Genomic DNA, 18,007 nt, shown 5'->3' on the forward strand with positions numbered 1-18,007 from the left:
CAGGGGAGACATGGCAAGCAACTGGGCCAAGGCTGTGGCTGGGGACTTGATCAGAAGAGAACTGAGAGACAGGTAGGAAGGAGAGTGGACGCACTAGACATAAAGGGGAAAGGTGTGGGGGATTTGAGGAGCTTGAAAAGATGGAGATGACATGATGACATTCACAAACAGGCAACTCAGGAGGAGACAGGTGTGAGGGTTGAGCCATAGATACAACTCCTTCACCATTTACCCAGCAAGCATTTCAGTGTCATTCTGCACAAATACTGTCCTAGGCCCTTGAGATGATCAGGGACTAAACAGAAAGAAACATCAGTCTCATGGGCCTTTTATTTTAGGACAGAGACCAACAATGTACAATAAGCATAATGAAGGAGTAGTGTTTATAGTGTGATCAAAACATATGATTACTGCATGTATCAGTTGGCTTTGGCTGCTATAACATACGACCCCAACTTGGGAGCCATAAAATAGCAGATATATGTCTTCTGACCATTATGGAGGACAGAAATCCAAAATCAGGGTCACAGAGTCAAAATCAAAGTATCAGCAAAATTGTATTCCTTCTGGAGGCTGGAGGGCAGAATTCTTTCCTAATAGTTTTCCAGCTTGGGGCCTGGGGGTGGGAGTGAGGGACTGGCATTCCTTGGTTTGTGGTTGCACCTCTCCAATCTTTGCCTCTATGCTCCCTTTGCCCCTTCATCTTTCTCACATCCTTCTCCTAAGGACACTCATGACTGCATTTAAGACCCACCCAGATAATCCAGAGTAGGGCTGGGGTTGTGGCTCAATGGTAGAGCGCTCACCTCGCACTGTGAAGACCCTGGGTTCGATCCTCAGGACCACATAAAAGTAATAAATAAAACAAATGTTAAAAAAAACTAATTTTTTTTTAAAAGAAAGAAAATCCAGAGTAACCTCTCCATCTCAAGATGCCTTGAGTTCAAGGTGACCCTGGAACTTCCAAATCCTGAGCTGGATGGAGAAAAGGATTTAAAGGAGAGGTAAGGTCATGATCCAAGATGAAGTCACTTGGGAGAAATACAGTCATCCCTCAAAATCTTCAGAGGGTGGATTCCAGGACCCACCACCCACTGGTGCCCAAATCCACAGATGTTCAAGTGCCTTATGTAAAATGGCATTGTACTTGCACGGAATCTCCCATCTTCTATCAATCATCTCGAGATTACTCACAATGCCTAATAAAATGTAATCACTATGTAAATTGTTGTCATGCTTACTGTTTAGGGAATAATGGCAAGGAAAAGAAGCCCATACGTGTTCGGCACAGACATAATATTTTAATATTTTTGATGCAAGGGTGGTTGAATTTGTGATGCAGAATGATACAGAAGGACTACTGTGTATACAGTGAGAAGAACAGAGGACACGGAACAGAACATGGCAAGCCAGCATTGAGAGATGGTTGACTTCAACCTCCTTTGTCTACAGAAACTGGGGTTTTAGAAACAGTACTTGTCCATTTATCATATAGCCTCCAACAGCCTGGGCTGGGCACTGATCAGCTAATGGACCAACTCCACTTCGAAGCCACAGAGATGCTCGGTGGGATGCTCTCCCTCCCAATCCACTTTCCTAAACATTAGTCACAGGTCTCTCCCACTGTTCTGCATCCTGACCTCCCAGATGCCTGAAACTTCTGGAGCAGTGTGGTCTACTTGTTGGATGCAAGAAGCTATTAGCAGTCTTAGTTTTAAAAAGTCTCAACTGCCAGGACTGATAATGATTCCACCATCAGAAACAGGAATGAGAAACAGTGCTTACTTTAGGGCCATTCCCCAGAACTAGCTGTGCAGAAAGAGGAGACACTCATTCAAAATTTACTTACTATCATAATCTACTCATGTGACAACCCATGGAATTATAGGGTGCAATTTTATTCACTGTTATTACCATGGGATTGGATTGGAATTCCCATTTATGTGAAAGTAAGTCTTACTTGTTATCAACCAACCCTAACACATTGGTTCATTGAAGCCTCACAACCAACTTCTCACATAATATCATATAAATAATATAAATATAAATATATATAATATAAATATATAAAATAAATCATATATTTTATATCTTAAGAAGATATATTATATCTTTATATATCTTATATCTTTCAACACTGAAGAAAATTATATATATATATATATATATATATATATATATATATACACATACACTAGGAGAGAGAGTTTTTGTTTACACTGATTTCTATTGACTTAGTTTTAAGTTTTTGTTTACATTGATTTCTATTGACTGAGTTTTACATACACATGCCTATCTTGTGATGATATATGCAACTTAAATAATGACTCTGGGAGGATATTAGTTTTATGTTACTGTGAGATTTTATTCCTCTGGTGATTGTGCTGAATTTCATTTGATACCCATGAGCCAAGGTGGAGCACGGCGGCTGACTTACTGCAAATATTAATCATCTTCTGTTTGCTCTGCTTACTCCATTTTATATAACTCCACTAACTTTCCCAGACTTTGATGTTTCCCTAAACCCTGGATTTCAATACTACTGCCCAATTCACAGTGGATTAGAATTGTCTTTTAACAGATTAACTTTCCATATTAAGTAATGAGCCACAGGCAGATAGAGCACCTTTCACCAATTTGGTACAGCTATTAGACACCGTAACCAATGGGGAGATGCGTCTTCTCCACCGAGTCAAAGCCTTGGCTCTATTGTTAAAAACTAGAGCCATGATCAAGAAGCAGCTAAACCTGTTGGGTGTGATGCTCAGAAGCAGTGTTCTGTATCAGTCATGCAAACAAAACGTCACCATATGGGGTTCAGTTTTCAGCACTGAAGGAAAACTGCAAGCGGACCCTGCCCAGCCAGTCACGCAGAGTGGTTACTCAGTATGAACTCTGCATTTTGATGGCTAAGATGGCCACTTGGGAATTCTTGCCATTGAAACATTTCAGACTAAGCTCACTTCCCCATGTTTTAGGTGGCAGTACCACAGTAGGTGCGCAACAGTCTATGTAAATATCGTGTCTGTTCTGATCTCCCACTGCCCAGTTCCTCCCAAAGTACCACCATGTTCCGTGCTATGCTCTGTATGTTTGGGTCCTGGTGCTAGAAAGTGGGGCCTTTGGAAGGTCATTAGGAACAGCCCTCAGGTATAGCAAGGGACCCTTAGAGAGGCTGATGAGGAAGTTCCCCAGCTCTTCTATGTGGTCTGAGAGGTTACATTGAAAAGATGGCTGTCGGAAGAAGCACAGGCACCAAGCTGCCCCCACCAGCAGCTTGATCGTGGACCTCCAAGCCATGATCAGTGGTTTATAAGCTACTCCATCAGCGGTGTTCTGTGACAGCACCCTGACTGGACTGAGACAGCCCGCCTGGGGAGAGGTGAGAAGGTGATTTGCAGGATGTAAACCCGCTCCAGGGAGGAGACCTCTGTTCCACCTGCTGCGGGCTTCCCTCAGGTGAGCTCCTCCACCTCTGACTTCTCTAGACTGGTCTGGGAGCCTCCATAGAACATAAGAGGCTGTGCCTTAGCTTGGGCCAATTGCCTCTGACCCTCAGGGACTGGGGAGAGGACAGGGTTTGACTCTCCAGGTGATTTCGAAGCATGCAAAGGTTGAGAGCTTCTGGGGCACCTTCTTTGATCAATATCATGTTCAGAACTTCAATCATAATTTGATGGAGATCTAAGACTTTCCAAAAGTTCACTTCAGATGTCTTGCATTTCATAAAGACTGTCTAATAATGACGACGGGCTGGTCATGACAGAAGCCACCACTGCCAACCACTAAATGGAGTGCTGGACATCATCTTATTTAATCCTCACAGAGCCCAACTGAGTAGCTATTTACTATCCTCATTCTGTGAAATAAGAACTTGGAGCATGGAGGAGGCCATATATTCAGTAAGAGAACTAAGAAGCAAATGTACAGGTGTTTGATTCCAAATTCAACAGGCCAATGGGAATACACCATGGGGTGGAGGTGGGGATGAGTGCTATGGGGTTACCAGGCCGGGTCAGGGCTAGCTAGCCCAGGACTGGCTTACCAAAGGAAGCAAATCTGTCACCTGGAGGATTAGAGGAGCCAGATTGGGAAGGCCAGGGAGGGGTGCTGAGGGAGAGACAGGCACTGGACAGGGGACAGAGTAGGAAGAAAAGAATGTGCAAAGCCCTGGAGATGAACAGAAGATGCTGATGATCCAGGTGAGAATGTATATGACACCTGGCTCAGGTAGATCTGCCAAGGTCTCAAAATGAACACATCACGGGGAGTCTGTGGAACAGAGAACACACGGAGCTTACAGAATCGGAATTGATAAGTGTCCCATTGGAGAAGAGCACAGGTCCATGAGGGTGTAAGAGAAGCTCATTAACGAGCTTGTGGAAGAGCAGGTCCCTTAAGACCACTTCGTGCTTATCTCCTAAGATAATTGCCCCCATCCTTCTAGAAGTGCATTAGGCCTTACCTCCTGTGGGCCTTCCTTTTAGTTGAAGAATCTAAGCCTCAGAAAGGGTCAGTGACTCATCCAAAATCCTAGCTGCTGCCTAAATGGCCCCAATATTGGCCTGGGATGCAGGGTGGGTGACCCCTGAGCAGGTCTCTTTTTCAGTTTGTCCCCCATGGAGCTAAGTCGTCAAGAGAATGGAAAACATTTTGCTTAACTGAAATGATAAAGGATAATGAAGGGTAATGCTTCCTACAAGGGCCACCTCCCCTCCGAGGTAGGCACTCTGACAGCTGTGGTCCTCCACCTGGGCAGCCGTCAGCAGTACACAGACTCCTGCAGATGCGTGTACGAGCATGGTTTTGTTGTTGTTTTGTTTCTTTGTTTGTTTGTTTCCTGGAGGAAGAAGAACCTTCAGATTCTCAAGGGTAATCTCATAGGTCTCTGGCTCCCAAAGAGGTTTTGCAATGGAAAAGTGCTTTTACTAAAAATCTCAAGAGGCACAGTGGTTTTTCATAAGCCCACATGTTCAGTACTGTTGGTTAGTTTTATTTAAAAGTATTTTTTGCACTGTTTTTGTCAATGTAACACTAGCTTATGCCTATATACAGAAAACAGTCTCAGGGGCAGAATTTTCAAAGATGATTATCATCAATAATCATTGATTCATTCCTATTAACATTGACAATGTGTTGTATAGGATACCAAGAACTTTCCCTGTGTTATTATATTTAATCTCAAAAGTACTCTGTGAGATACTTGCCTACATTGCAGAGAAGAAAATTCAAGAACAAAAAAGGTTAAACTGTTTGTATGAAGTTGATGATTCTCAAAGTGTAGTCCCTGGACCAGCAGCACCAGTGTTATGAAGAAACTTGCAAAAAATGCAAACAATTGGCCTTATCCCAGAGCTAATAATTCAGATATTCTGGGTGTTAAGCCCAACACTCCTTTTTATAATAAGTCCCTCAAGTGATTTTGAGGCCCCAACTCATTCAACTGGATTACCAGGAACCCAGGGCTGACAGTTAGAAAATAAAGGTATTTTATTTACTGCTAAGTGTAGGTACCATTGCCCAAATCACACAGCTGGGAAACAATAGAGATGATGACCCTCAAGCCAGGGAGCCTACTGCCGGTTACCCTCTTTCATTTAAGCAGTGTAGACATAGACAATCTAACTGGATTATTGAAACCCTGATCTCTATCTATTGGAACTTGATATTATGACTCATGGATCAAGTCAACTCCTGGGTCAGGAAGCTCTGTCCAGCTGTTCCTGTTAGCTTGTTTTATACCACTGCTTTGTCAGTGTGGGTGTTCAGACCCTGTGACCTCCTGATCTGAGCTATGTGACCCAGGTCATTTTACTAACAGTAAGAAATGGTGGTTAGGCAGGATTTAACTCTAAACACACCTGATACATTTTTTAAATAATTAATAGATAAGATAGTCTTTTATTAAAAAATGATTTTCCTTATAAGACACACCTATAGGACCATGTCACAATGGAGCCAAAACCTCATTTTTAAAGCACCTTGGGCCAATGGGGCACAGTGCTGAAAGGTGAAGCTTGGATTTGGTGTGAGCCCAACCCTGGAGCTAAGCACGAGAGCTGGAAAGACCTTGTCCAGGATGCAGATGGGAAGAGCCCTGCGCACACACCGACAGGGGACGCTGTTTCCTGAATCCTTGCCTTAACCTCCTTGGCGTAGCCCCTCCTCTCCTGGTCTTGGAAACCACATTACAGCCACAAGGCCACACTTGGGGACTAAGGACAGGTTCAGAAATAATGACTTCAAGTTGGATTGGAATCTCTCTTTTCTTCAGTTATACTTTTTATAAATCCATCAGCTTTTTTCCCTGGAAGACTTTCAGCAGGTGCCAAATATCTCACAGGTCAGTTCCTAAATGGCTCAGTATCGGGACAGCACATGACACAAGCTGTGACACAGGGTGCACAGCAACCTCAAAATGGCAAGGGCCCGTGAGGGCACCGTGTGCGTGGAGTCGAGTTACCTCATGCCTGGAGATTAGCAGGCCCTGCTGATCAGGGAGTGGGAGCAAAACATATTTTCTTTTATTAATAAGTCCCATTAACTCCGGTTCCAGCTTTCGATACTCCCTGTCTTTCACAAGGAGTGTCACCAGCACAATGACACAATGTTCTGCCTGTTTGCATTACCACACACAGGAAGTGCAGTGGGGAAACAGCCGCTCATAAAGATGAGTTCAGACACTTGATACAGATGTGACAGATACCACGCTGATTTCCACAGAGGGGATTCTGGGTTCCATTTTTTTGTGAAAGTAAGATAATAAAACAAGTCGAAAGCCACTCTCCAAGTTCAGTTTTTCAATAAGACCAGTAGGCTGATATCCTATAATAAATCATCCCCACAGTGGAATCATTTATACTTTCCATATTTATACGTGTATGGGTGTCAATAACCACATGTAGATGGGGAGAGAGGAGTTTTAGACACTCTGACCACACCAAAAGTTCAAGTCGGTGGCTACCCCATCTGATGGGTATCAAGGTGTGGTTCACTTGACAGTGATGATTGACTACAGATTAGAATGCCATAAAGGAATTGATCAAGTAGTGGCATCAGAGACATGCTTGAAGGAAATATGAAACTGTGCACAGAAGAGTTGTAAGTTGCAATTTCACCAGTTCTACCTGTGTGTGTGTGTGTGTGTGTGTGTGTGCGCTTGCGCGCGCAAACACATAATCTGGGGAGACCTCCCCAATAATATCCTTCCCTGAGCTGTTGCAGTCCTAAACCAGTGAGGTCAACAGTCAGAGGTGGGTCCGAGAATCAGCAGGAGCAAGAAAGGGGAAGACACCCACTGTCCTGAGAGTGAGGGGGAGTCCCACATGTGCAGAATCGAGCCCCGTCCAGCCGGTACAGACTTACTCCACAACCGTCTCCAGCTTTTCCAAGTCCCCACTCCGCCTGCCCTACCAGCCTTGGCTTCTGATGGCCAAGGTAATTGTGATGTAAATCATCCTAATCCCATCTTCTTTTCTACTTGATCCTAATGACTAATCTGTTCTTCTGCCAAGAAGAGATGACAGTCCTTGTCATCCCTCCACTTCCTGTGGTCAAGATTAATTCCTCCAGCCGATATTTATTAATCACCCGCCAGGAGCTAGGCAGCCGGAAGCAACCCCGACACCATTTCTGTCCTTGGGCATTTCCCACAATCGCAGCCCTCTCTGGAGCTGCAAAGTAGACAGCACAGCCATTCTCTTTTGGACTCGGAATATATATTCTCAAAGGACGAGGACCCCTCGGAAAAATCATTTCATGCCTTCGAGTACCTAGTACACCATACTGGATGGAAAATAGTCATTTAATTTGTCAAGTTCTACTAAATGACAACTTTTTCTTGGGAAAAAAAGTTAATTCTTTTTTTTTTAAATTCATTTAGCTAGATCTTTCATTTAGCTAGATGATGGTGGACACAAATTGCCCAATCAGAGTTTTCTACCAAATAAGTTCAATGGAAAAAGATCTCTTCTAAATGTGGAAACCACAATCTCATGCCAGAATTTTAGGGAAATGGAATTTAAATCTAATGATTATTAATATCAGGGATTATTATTCCTTATTTCTGGAAATATCTACCTGGGAGGAGCAAATCTATGATACTTGCCTTAAAAAGGCCTTTTTAAAACAACTTGAGGGAAAAAGAAAAACAAAAATATAAATAGGTCTTTTGTCAGAGTTGAGTTCGTTCAGGTAATTATGTTCCTTTCTCCCCAAATACCCATATTTTATAATAAAAAGTGCACATGAGCTTCGTGTTATGCTTTTATGCATTCCCTTCAGTCTTTTTGAAAGTTGTATAAACTCACAAAACACGAGCAGACTCTACTCCTCCTGCCTTTGTCCCCTGGGCTAGTTTTGGCTTGCCTTTTTATGGGTGCTTGGTTGAGCAGCTGACACTACAGGAACGTTTTGTAGAAGAGTGTTCCTGGATGATGGAGATCTTTCTGAAATCCCCCAAACCTGGCCTTTGCCAAGCAAGACCCCCTGGGCTCAGGCATGCTTGGCTCCTGACCCATGATGGCCAGAGCCCGGGGACAGCTCGTGTGGAGCCTTTCCAGACACCAGCCCTCGCCTCTGTTATTCCAAACACTCAGCAGCTGCTGGGCCTGTTCTTCCGGTGGCCACTCACGACTGCGTTCCACAGAAATCCACCTTTAAAAAATATCGTGAAAACTGAGACCTGAGAAGCCACGGGTGGCGGGGGGGAGGCGGCCGGCCGCCTCAGCCCTGGCCTTGGGTGCGTGCCCAGAGGGACGACATTCTCTCTGCAGCAGGGAGAGTTTCAGCTGACCTGCTCTGCAGGCCCCAGTGAGTCACTGCCCTGAACTCCATCAGCTCCATTTGCCGTCCACTTGGACGTTTCTGAACAGCTGCTCGGCTCTGATGCCAACCTCTGCCTGGAAATGGGCCTCATCTGACTCAGTCTCAAAAGAGCTCGTCGGGTGGGGGCAGGGAGGGGGACGAGAGGCCGGGAGAGGGGCACAGGAGCCCCTTCCACAGAGGCCCACCGCTCTGCTTTCTCCTTTGACTGGGGGGAGCAACTGTCAAAGAAGTCCAGACACCACTCCTTCTTTACTTTGGTCTCCCTCTTTCCCTCCTGAAGGTGGGTGGGGATCTTGTATTGAAATCGTGTGCCCACGTAAGAGGTCTCTACTTTGCACGTTAAAAAAAAAAAAAAAAAAAATCTTATTTTCCAAGCATAAAAGTGAACATTTCCTTAACCTTAGAAATATTCCTCATAAAATTGAAAGTTCATTTTGAATCAATCAACAGCTTTTTTGGAGTCTTTGATCGAAGGCTAGACATTAACAAGGGTTCTGAGAAACATCAGACATGATCCCCGGATTCAAGAATTTGTAATAAAAAGAAGAGAAAAATGCTGTTCAAACGATGGCCCGGGAACCATGTGAGGGAGGGTACCGAAAAGGGCCAGATGCCCGCCACAGCTCCTCCCAGCCACGGGAGCCCGCTCGGAGAAGGGCTTTGGGCCCCTGGTTTTAAACCTAGAGTGATGGTAACTGATACTAACAACTGAAATTAAATTGACTTTACAAACATGGGCGATGTGTCATAGCTGGGCACAGAGCCCAGGTGTCTGCATTAAAGACTAAAATATGCTCACGTGGCCTTGGTATTTCATTTCAGGGGAAGTCCATAACTTATATGTACATTGTTGTATGCATAAGCACATGTACACATTTTTTTTAAAAAAATTCATATTGCCAGAGTCACTGAGGAGATGACATGCGACTTATTCCCCTTAGAACATTCATCTACCATTTTGTGGGCAGTAAACAAAGAGAAATCCAGGTTTCTGTGGCTTAGCAAAAGGTAGAAAAGATAAATAAGGAATAAAGGGTCTTTCGTTTTGAAAGATCTCCAGATGCACTACCCTCATTTCTTGAAAGATTTCAGAGAGGACAAAAGGTAGTTAATACTTAGAGTTTCTTATAAGAACATTAGTTTCTTATGTATCTATAGCCTTTCCAACACAAAGTCTGCACTCACCACAACTTTTCCTGAAAGGTAAGCATTGAGAGATTGTTCCACGATCACTGTTGCTTTGAGTTACCTTTCACTACAGGACTCACCCCAATTTACTGCAGTTTAGGACTGAAGAGACCTTGTTCTTCAAATATCAGCATAATGTTTGCTGCGGAATGAGTGGATGTATTTATTTAATCCTAAAGTCATCAATTGAGAATTTACCACTGATTCAAAATGAAATACATACGCCTGAGGCTTCAATCATGAGAAGACTTGCAAATATTAGAAAACAATAAATTCAAAAGAAATACTTTGATTTGGGGCCCTAAAATCAACTAGCAATTTTCCCCATAATTTCCCAGTTCATATCTAAAACTGTTTGAATAATTAATAAACCATCAAAAGTTTCCCAAGCCACTCAATCACTCTTAATTATATGTGATGTATCCAGATTTGGGTGTACTTAAATCGGTCTTAAATCTTATCCATGGGCTTGATGGGAACAAAAGGGCTTTCTTTTCTCCAAAGGAGAAGAAAAGCCAGAAAAGGAAGGGAGGTAAGACTTGTGGGGTGAACACATACAATGGGTGAAATCACAGATCCATGCCTGAGTAATCTCGCTTTAATATCATGGTAAACACAAAACAGGCAGGGGACAAAAAGAAATAAGCAAGATAGATTCCACAGGAACATGAATTCACACAGCAGCTCATTCGGCACGGGTGAGGGGACGTTGAGTGGAATTTCCAAAAGGAAGAGGACACTTGAGCTGGGCCCTCCGTATGTCTTTGCCACCCTGCCTCAGGCAGGGAGTGGGAAGGAGCAGTGTTCACCCAGTGAGTCCCGCCAGGTGCCAGGTGGTCTTCCGAATACTGGAGACACCAGGCAGAACACAGAGAAAATGTAGATAAATACGTGAACATGTAAGTAGGTGAGCAGAATCAGGCCTGTAGAATCATGCAACGTGATGACAAGGACTACAAGAAAAATAATATAGGGTAGGATGATGCTATTTGCTACTACGTAGAAGTGTTTTTACAAAGTGCAGGCGACTTTCAAGAATCAGCAAGATCTGCCTGTACTTAGAGCACAGTGTGTTTGGTGGGAGCGAGGGTAGGAACAGGGTGATAAAATGACTAAAGAGAAAAAAAAAATACCTTTAGGTCTTCAACTCCCATATTGTCTTATAGACCCTGCTTAGGAGTTGGGGTTTTCTTCTGGTGGCAAATTAGGAGCCGTGAAAGGGTTCTTACATAACAGAACAACATGCCTGACCTGCCTTTATGCAGATCACTTCCAGGGCAGCATAGAGACTGAGCGTTGGGTGAACAACACTGGAGCTTCAGGTCTCAGGAAGAGAGGGATGTGGCCACCAGTTGGATTGAAAGGGCTGACCATAGGCTGCCATGTGTCTGGGGACAAGGAACCCTAACCCAGGTGGGTCATTTGCATGGCTGACCCACTTGTGGTTAACAGGCCTCCTAGTTTTAAATTGAAGGGTTTCTCCAAACTCCCCACTCCGTTTGTTTAGGATTTCCACTATGGCAATGTCAGAGTAGCTGCTGACAGACAGACTGTATGCTATGGTATGAATGTGTCCCCAAAGTTTATGTGTTGGAAACGATCCCCAATGGAACTGTTAAGACGTGGGACATTCAAGAGGGGATTAGTCAGGAGAGTATAGCTGCGATTTCATAAATGGATGAATATGGTTATCAGGAAATCAGTTACCGTGGGAAGGGGTTCCTGAGAGAAGGATGCGTCAGGCCCCCTCCCTCTCACACTCTCTCTCATCCTCTCACTTTCCACCATGGGAGGATGCAACAAGAAAGCCCTTGACAGATGGTGGCATCTTGCTATTTGAACTTCCCAGCATTGATAACTGGGAGAAATAAATTTCTTTTCCTTACAAATTACTTAATCCACGGTGTTCTATACTAGCAACACAAAAAAGACTAAGACAGTGAACTCTGGGGAAAACATAGAAATCAATTACAGAATACCCTGGAGAGACCACAGGCAGGTAGTGACTAAGACACTGCTGGTAACTTGCAGGAAAAAAAAAAATAGTTTTCTGTATTTCAGTTTGTAGCCAGAGAGCTGGTCAAAGTCAAGGCCACATTGGGAAATTGAACTTGGATAAAAAAGAAACAGTCTTATAGGAACAAAGAACCAGAAGACACATTTTTGGTCAACAAAACAAGACCAGAGACAGACAGAGAAGAACTACCAAAATTTTGTGTATAAATTGTGCCCCAAATCTCTCGATGAATTGTGGACTGTGCAGACCTAAGGTCGACTCAGAGGAGACCAACTGAGGCTAAGAGAACCCAACACAGACTCCAACTGAGGCCGACAACAGGGGTGGAAAAATTTGGAATTTTATTCTGACCAAGTGAACTATGGCTTTGAACTAAATAATCATACTCTTTGGAAGAATATGACAGAATGGAGTGTCTTTGAAATCGATCACAAAAATATCCAGGACTACCAGATATACAAGGAAAAATTATTAGACATCTAAAAACGAAAATAATACCAAGAGAAAAGACCTAAGCACTAGACACTGTTCCTGAAATGACCTTGGTCTGAAATTACCAGACCAAGATTTGAAAGTAAAATATAAAGGAAAAGATAATATAAAGGAAAAGATATATGTAACAAATGAAAAAGTGTAAATCTTAGTAAAGAAGTAGAAATCATAGAAAATAACAAAATAGAGAAACTTGAACTGAAAATTACAATAATTAAAAAAAAAAGTGAACTGGTTTATCAAAAAGGAGTGGCACAAGAAAACATTCGTGAAGTTAAAGATAGATCAATACAGTCATAAACTCTGAGGAACAGGAAAAAAAACAGATTGACTAATGAGGAAAATTTTTAAGTCTTAGTATTCATATAGTTTGACTTTCAGAAGGAGAAGAGAGTAAAAAAACAGAGCAAAAATTTTCAACGTAATAATGATTAAAATCTCCCAAGTTTGGTGAAAGATATCTATAGACTCAAAAAGTTCAATAAATTCAATCCAAATCAAAGGAAACTGAAGTGAGACCCATCATGTTCAATCTTAAGAAAATGACAGATAACAAAAGATTCTTAAAACAGCCAGGAAAAAAAAAAGATACATTCTATATAAAAGAACAACAGTATGATCAATTGCTAATTTCTCATCAGAAATGTGGAAGCCAGATTGTACTGGATCGATAAGCAAATGATAAAAGAAAAATAAAATCTTTCATGTTTGACTTTTATATTCACTGCAAATAATCTTCAATAATTAAGAGACAGAAAAGGTAATCCGTTGCCTGCAAATCTGCAGTACAAGACATGCCGCATGCAGGGTGGTCTTCAGGATGGCGGACATTGATACTAGCTGAAAGCTGACTCTCAGGAGAGATTCAGTTCTTTCACTCTAAAAATGGTAACTAAGTGGGCCGGTATAAATGACTGTTTGAAGCAAAAATATAACTTTGTATTATGAGGTTCATAAATCAGGTTGGTAATAAAATATGTAACATACAGCATAAAGACAGAGGAGTGGGTAAATGGACCTAAATAATTGCAAAAATTGTATATTTTACATGAAATGGCACAACTCTAATTTTAAATATTATTGTTTCTTTTTAAATATTTCAGTTGGACACAATACTTTTCTTTCTTTATTTTTATGTGGTGCTGAGGATTGAACTAGCACCTTGCACATGCTAGGCGAGTGCTCTACCCCTGAGCCACAACTCCAGTCCCCTCAATTCTAATTTTAAGTGGACTGTGAAAGGTTAAGAATGCATATAGTGGTCCTTAGAGTGGTGACCAAAAATGTAAAAAAAAAAAAAAAAAAAAAAACAGGTACAGCTAAAAAGCTGATAGGTAAATGAAAATCAATCCTAAAAATATATGTAGTTATCTCCATAAAATAGGAATAAAGATTCAACTTCCAACTCCTTATGTGATTTTATGGTGATCTGATTCACTACTATTCAACTGCAGCTTATAAGATGACCTATAAAATGACAAACCCCAAATCTCTATCTCCAGTCCACATTTGTCCCCTGAGAGCCAGGCAATAGGTCTAACACAGGGTAAAAATGGGAGGCCCATTGGCCAGACATAGCTATTTGTTTTTTCATAGTATTTGGTGAATCGGAATATTTTTATATTCAAATCTAAATTTCCAGAGTCTCTTTTAAAAAAAAATAATTTTCTGGATTTCAGGTCCTGAATTCCTACAACGTCATCATGGGCCAAAGTTGGGTAGTAACTGTGATCTGTGGTCTGGATACTTACTGGCTCCCTAATCTCAATGGCTCCTTATCTGTCCACCTTCTTCAATGATGACCAGCAAGTTAAAAAGCAAGATGGGGAATCAGATCTCCACATCTGCTGATATGAACGCTATAAACACTGCGATGAAATCTCCGAATGAATTATCTTTCTATCAACCCGGTCATGCTGACCTGACCTGAAGTTGAAGTCAGCAAGATCCCTTGTCCTAGGAACTTCAATTTAAATAAATCTTTCCAAGTTATATGTCGGAGGTAGTTTTTCTGAGCCTCAGTGCAGACTTTCCCGAGTATTTCTCCTAGGTTTCATCTCCTGGGTTTCTACCCGCTTCATGAACAGTTGAGCTATTTCAGAATCCAGATTTGGTCATCTGCTAGAGTAACTTTCCTTCCAACTCCATGTCATTGAGAAACTGGCATCATGCCTTCTGCATTTTCAACTGAAACGGAACCAGTCTCTGGTGGCAAAGAAGGCGGTGGCTTATTAGTGTCATTGTGAAACAATTCCACCTAGGAACAGTCCTCTCAGATGATCCTCCATCTTCACTGAAACATGCCTGCAGAGGGCAGGATTTGTGATCCATGGATGTTTCCCCACTAATGTTCTCCCCTTGACCTTAGTACTTCTGTCTTTTAATAAATTTTCTGATGTCAGCGACACACAGGGTAAGAATGAATAGTGTCAGGTGGAGAACAGCAGGCAAAACACGAGCATCAGTTTGAGATGTGGGTAGCTTCCCCGGGACTTTCTGATCTAAAGTTTCACCGATTCTTGCTCCAAGGAATGTGGGAATCTGGGAATAGTTTGCAGATGTTTTCATGCCCTTAGCATCATAAAGGGGACCATTCATTGTGTGTGTGTGTCTCTCTCTTTCTCTCTGTATTGGCACCCTTTGAAAGAAAAGGCAGGAATTAATATGCATTTGGAAAGCAAAAGTTGCCACATATATATTCAGATTGTTGAGCCGCATTTGCAAAAGTGAATATAATTTTGGCAGGTGTGTATATAGGTCTTGGACGTGTGCCCTTTTACAATGAATACTGGCCCGCTTTTCGGCTGGGTCTCAGGTTCTGGAATGAGGAAGAAAGTCTTCATAATTTAGAAAAAAACGAAGAGCCAGAGATTGCTGAGAACAGGAACCTCTGGTGTGGAGCTAGGGAAGACCCACAGGGAGTGGAAAGGAAGGCCAGGCGTTTCTACCCTCAGTTTCTCCAGGAGGCTCTGAGGGTGAATTCAGGACACCCCTGAACTAGGTGCTGGGTCACTGGTCTGCATAAAAGATGTGCCTCGTATTGCTCCTCCCTCTGTGTGCCCTTAACTCTGACTACCCACAGTAACATGTTGTAAGAGAAATCAAAAGGAACCGGTTTCAAGGTTTTAGAAATCATGTCTTTGATGTCTAAGAAAAGCACCCCAAACTATTTAAAACATTATATTGTGTTTTTTTATTGAGATATAAAATCTACCACAGAAATGAGCCACTCAGACACAAAAGGCACTTTAATCCCTGCAGAGATCTTTCAGTAAGTATGTGACCAAGCGTAAGGCATAACAATAAAACAGCGTGTGCCCAGCGCTCATCTCCAAAGCACTTTACAAGCATAGCTGGTAAATGTTCTGGGCTCATCCCTGAGGTGGCTCCTCGTCCTATCTCACCCAAGAAAGGTGAGTGGACCACCTGGGACCGTGGAGCCAGATACTCCTGGCAGAGTGGGTGTCAGAGCTGACACTGCACCCAAGTCCAGATAGCCTCACCAAGACCAGGGAGAGACGGTCCTGCTTCAGGAGGGTACCCAGTGCTCTGGCTCCCCCTCCAGTCTCTACTCTGTCTCTTTGTCCTTGAACTTGGAATTCCACTTATTCCCAGAGATCAACTGTTCTCCACGTATTCATGCTTCTGAAATCTGGTCTTGCCCTAGATCTCAACTGTAGGAACCATAATTCCACCCTTGGCTAGACCATCCCCTCCATTCTGCCAGGCTTGCCAAAAACTGAGTTTATCCAGAACTTAACTCATAATCCTTCCCAGATCTTGGTATCTTCTCTGCTAAATGTATCAGCAAATTCCTGGATTCTTTATAGGTTCTTTTTCCAATTCTCTCCCATGGGTATAATCTTTGCCTCAACCGAAAGCAAGAATAGGACTTCAGGTGAATTTCTTAGCTTCCCTGAGCTTCTGCATCCTCTTCTGTTAAAGAACAGTGAAAATAGTCGTTGTTGTAAGAAATTAGAGGAAGCACAGCAGATCAGCACTCAACAGGGACTAATTACTACACAATATCTTGCCCTTAGTTTCATCTTTTACTTCACCAAAATCCTAGTTTGCATCCCCTTTTCTTCAGACAATTTTAGACAATTTTTAACCACTTGATGTTATAGATTAACATCAATTTTCCAAAATTATAATGTTGAAACCATAATTCCCTTGTGACTACTTGGAAATGGAACCTTTAAGAAAGTAATCAGGTTAAATGAAGTCTCAAGGTGGGGCCCTAATCCAGCATATTCAGAAACCTTGTAAGAAGAGAAGGACCAGAAGAAGCATGTTCTCTCTCTTTCATGGGCACCGAGGAAAGGCCACAGGAACACACACTGAGAAGGTGGCCATCTGTCAACCAGGAAGTGAGCCCTCACTAGTGCCCAACCATGCTTTCACCCCGATCTTGGACTGCCAGCTTCCAAAACTGAGAAATAAGTTGATATTGTTTAAATCACCCAGTTTGTAGCATTTTGTTATGGCAGCTCAAGACACTTCCTAATAGTCATCCCTTCTTTTACTGTCCCCTCTGTAACAGCACTAAGAGTTAAATAGACAGTCTCCATTCTCACATTCTTCCCACTGACAGGTAGAATTCTTGGAGTACAAAGTGCTCAATTAAAACTCAACACTGTTCTTCAAGGCCTTTTGCTACCGTCTAGTCTATGAGAATGTTATTCTATTCAAACCAATGCTTTTCTCATAAAAACGGATGCATTCTATTGGCAGGATTTTGACGCTTACCTTTTCTCTTTTGACCTAAAGATCTGATAGGATGTTTGAAAGTGGAACTGCTCTCTTGGGATCTTAAAGATTAAGTCGTCTACTTACTAAATTAGATGGACTCAGGTTCTTGGTGTCTCCTTGACTGTGACATCTGTGATGGTTTGGAAGTGAAATGTCCCCACAAAAGCTCATGTGTTAGTTACGGGAATATTTAGAGATGAAACAATTAGAGTGTGAACTGTGACCTAATCAAAGGATTAATCCATTTGATGGATTAATAATTTGAATGGATTTCTGGGTGGGAACTGTAGGCAGGTGGGGTGTGGCTGGAGTAAGTAGGTCACTGGGGGCGTGCCCTTGGGGACTATATCTTTCCCTGCCTCCTCTCTCTCTCCGCCTCCAGTTGTCATGACCTGACAGCTTTCCTTTACCTCACCCTTCTGCCATGAGGCTCCGCCTCACCTCAGGGCCAGAGCAGTGGAGTCAATCAACTGTGAACCATGGAGTCGCTGAAACTATAAGCCCCAATTAAACTTGCCCCTCTAAGTTGTTCTTGTCAGGTATTTTAGTGACAAAAGGGTGACTAACATATAATGTCAACTTTCTCACTTCTTGTTCCTATTTGAAAAGTGAACCATTGGGCTTTATCCATGTGCTATTAGGTGGAGATGTTACCATGCCTACTGACTGAGCTTCCCAACTATTCTCCCTATTACCACCAGAAAATCTCCTCGTGAGATGGTTTCCATTAGG

The sequence above is a fragment of the Urocitellus parryii genome, chromosome 2 (assembly GCF_045843805.1).
Source record: "Urocitellus parryii isolate mUroPar1 chromosome 2, mUroPar1.hap1, whole genome shotgun sequence".
Taxonomy (NCBI): Eukaryota; Metazoa; Chordata; class Mammalia; order Rodentia; family Sciuridae; genus Urocitellus; species Urocitellus parryii.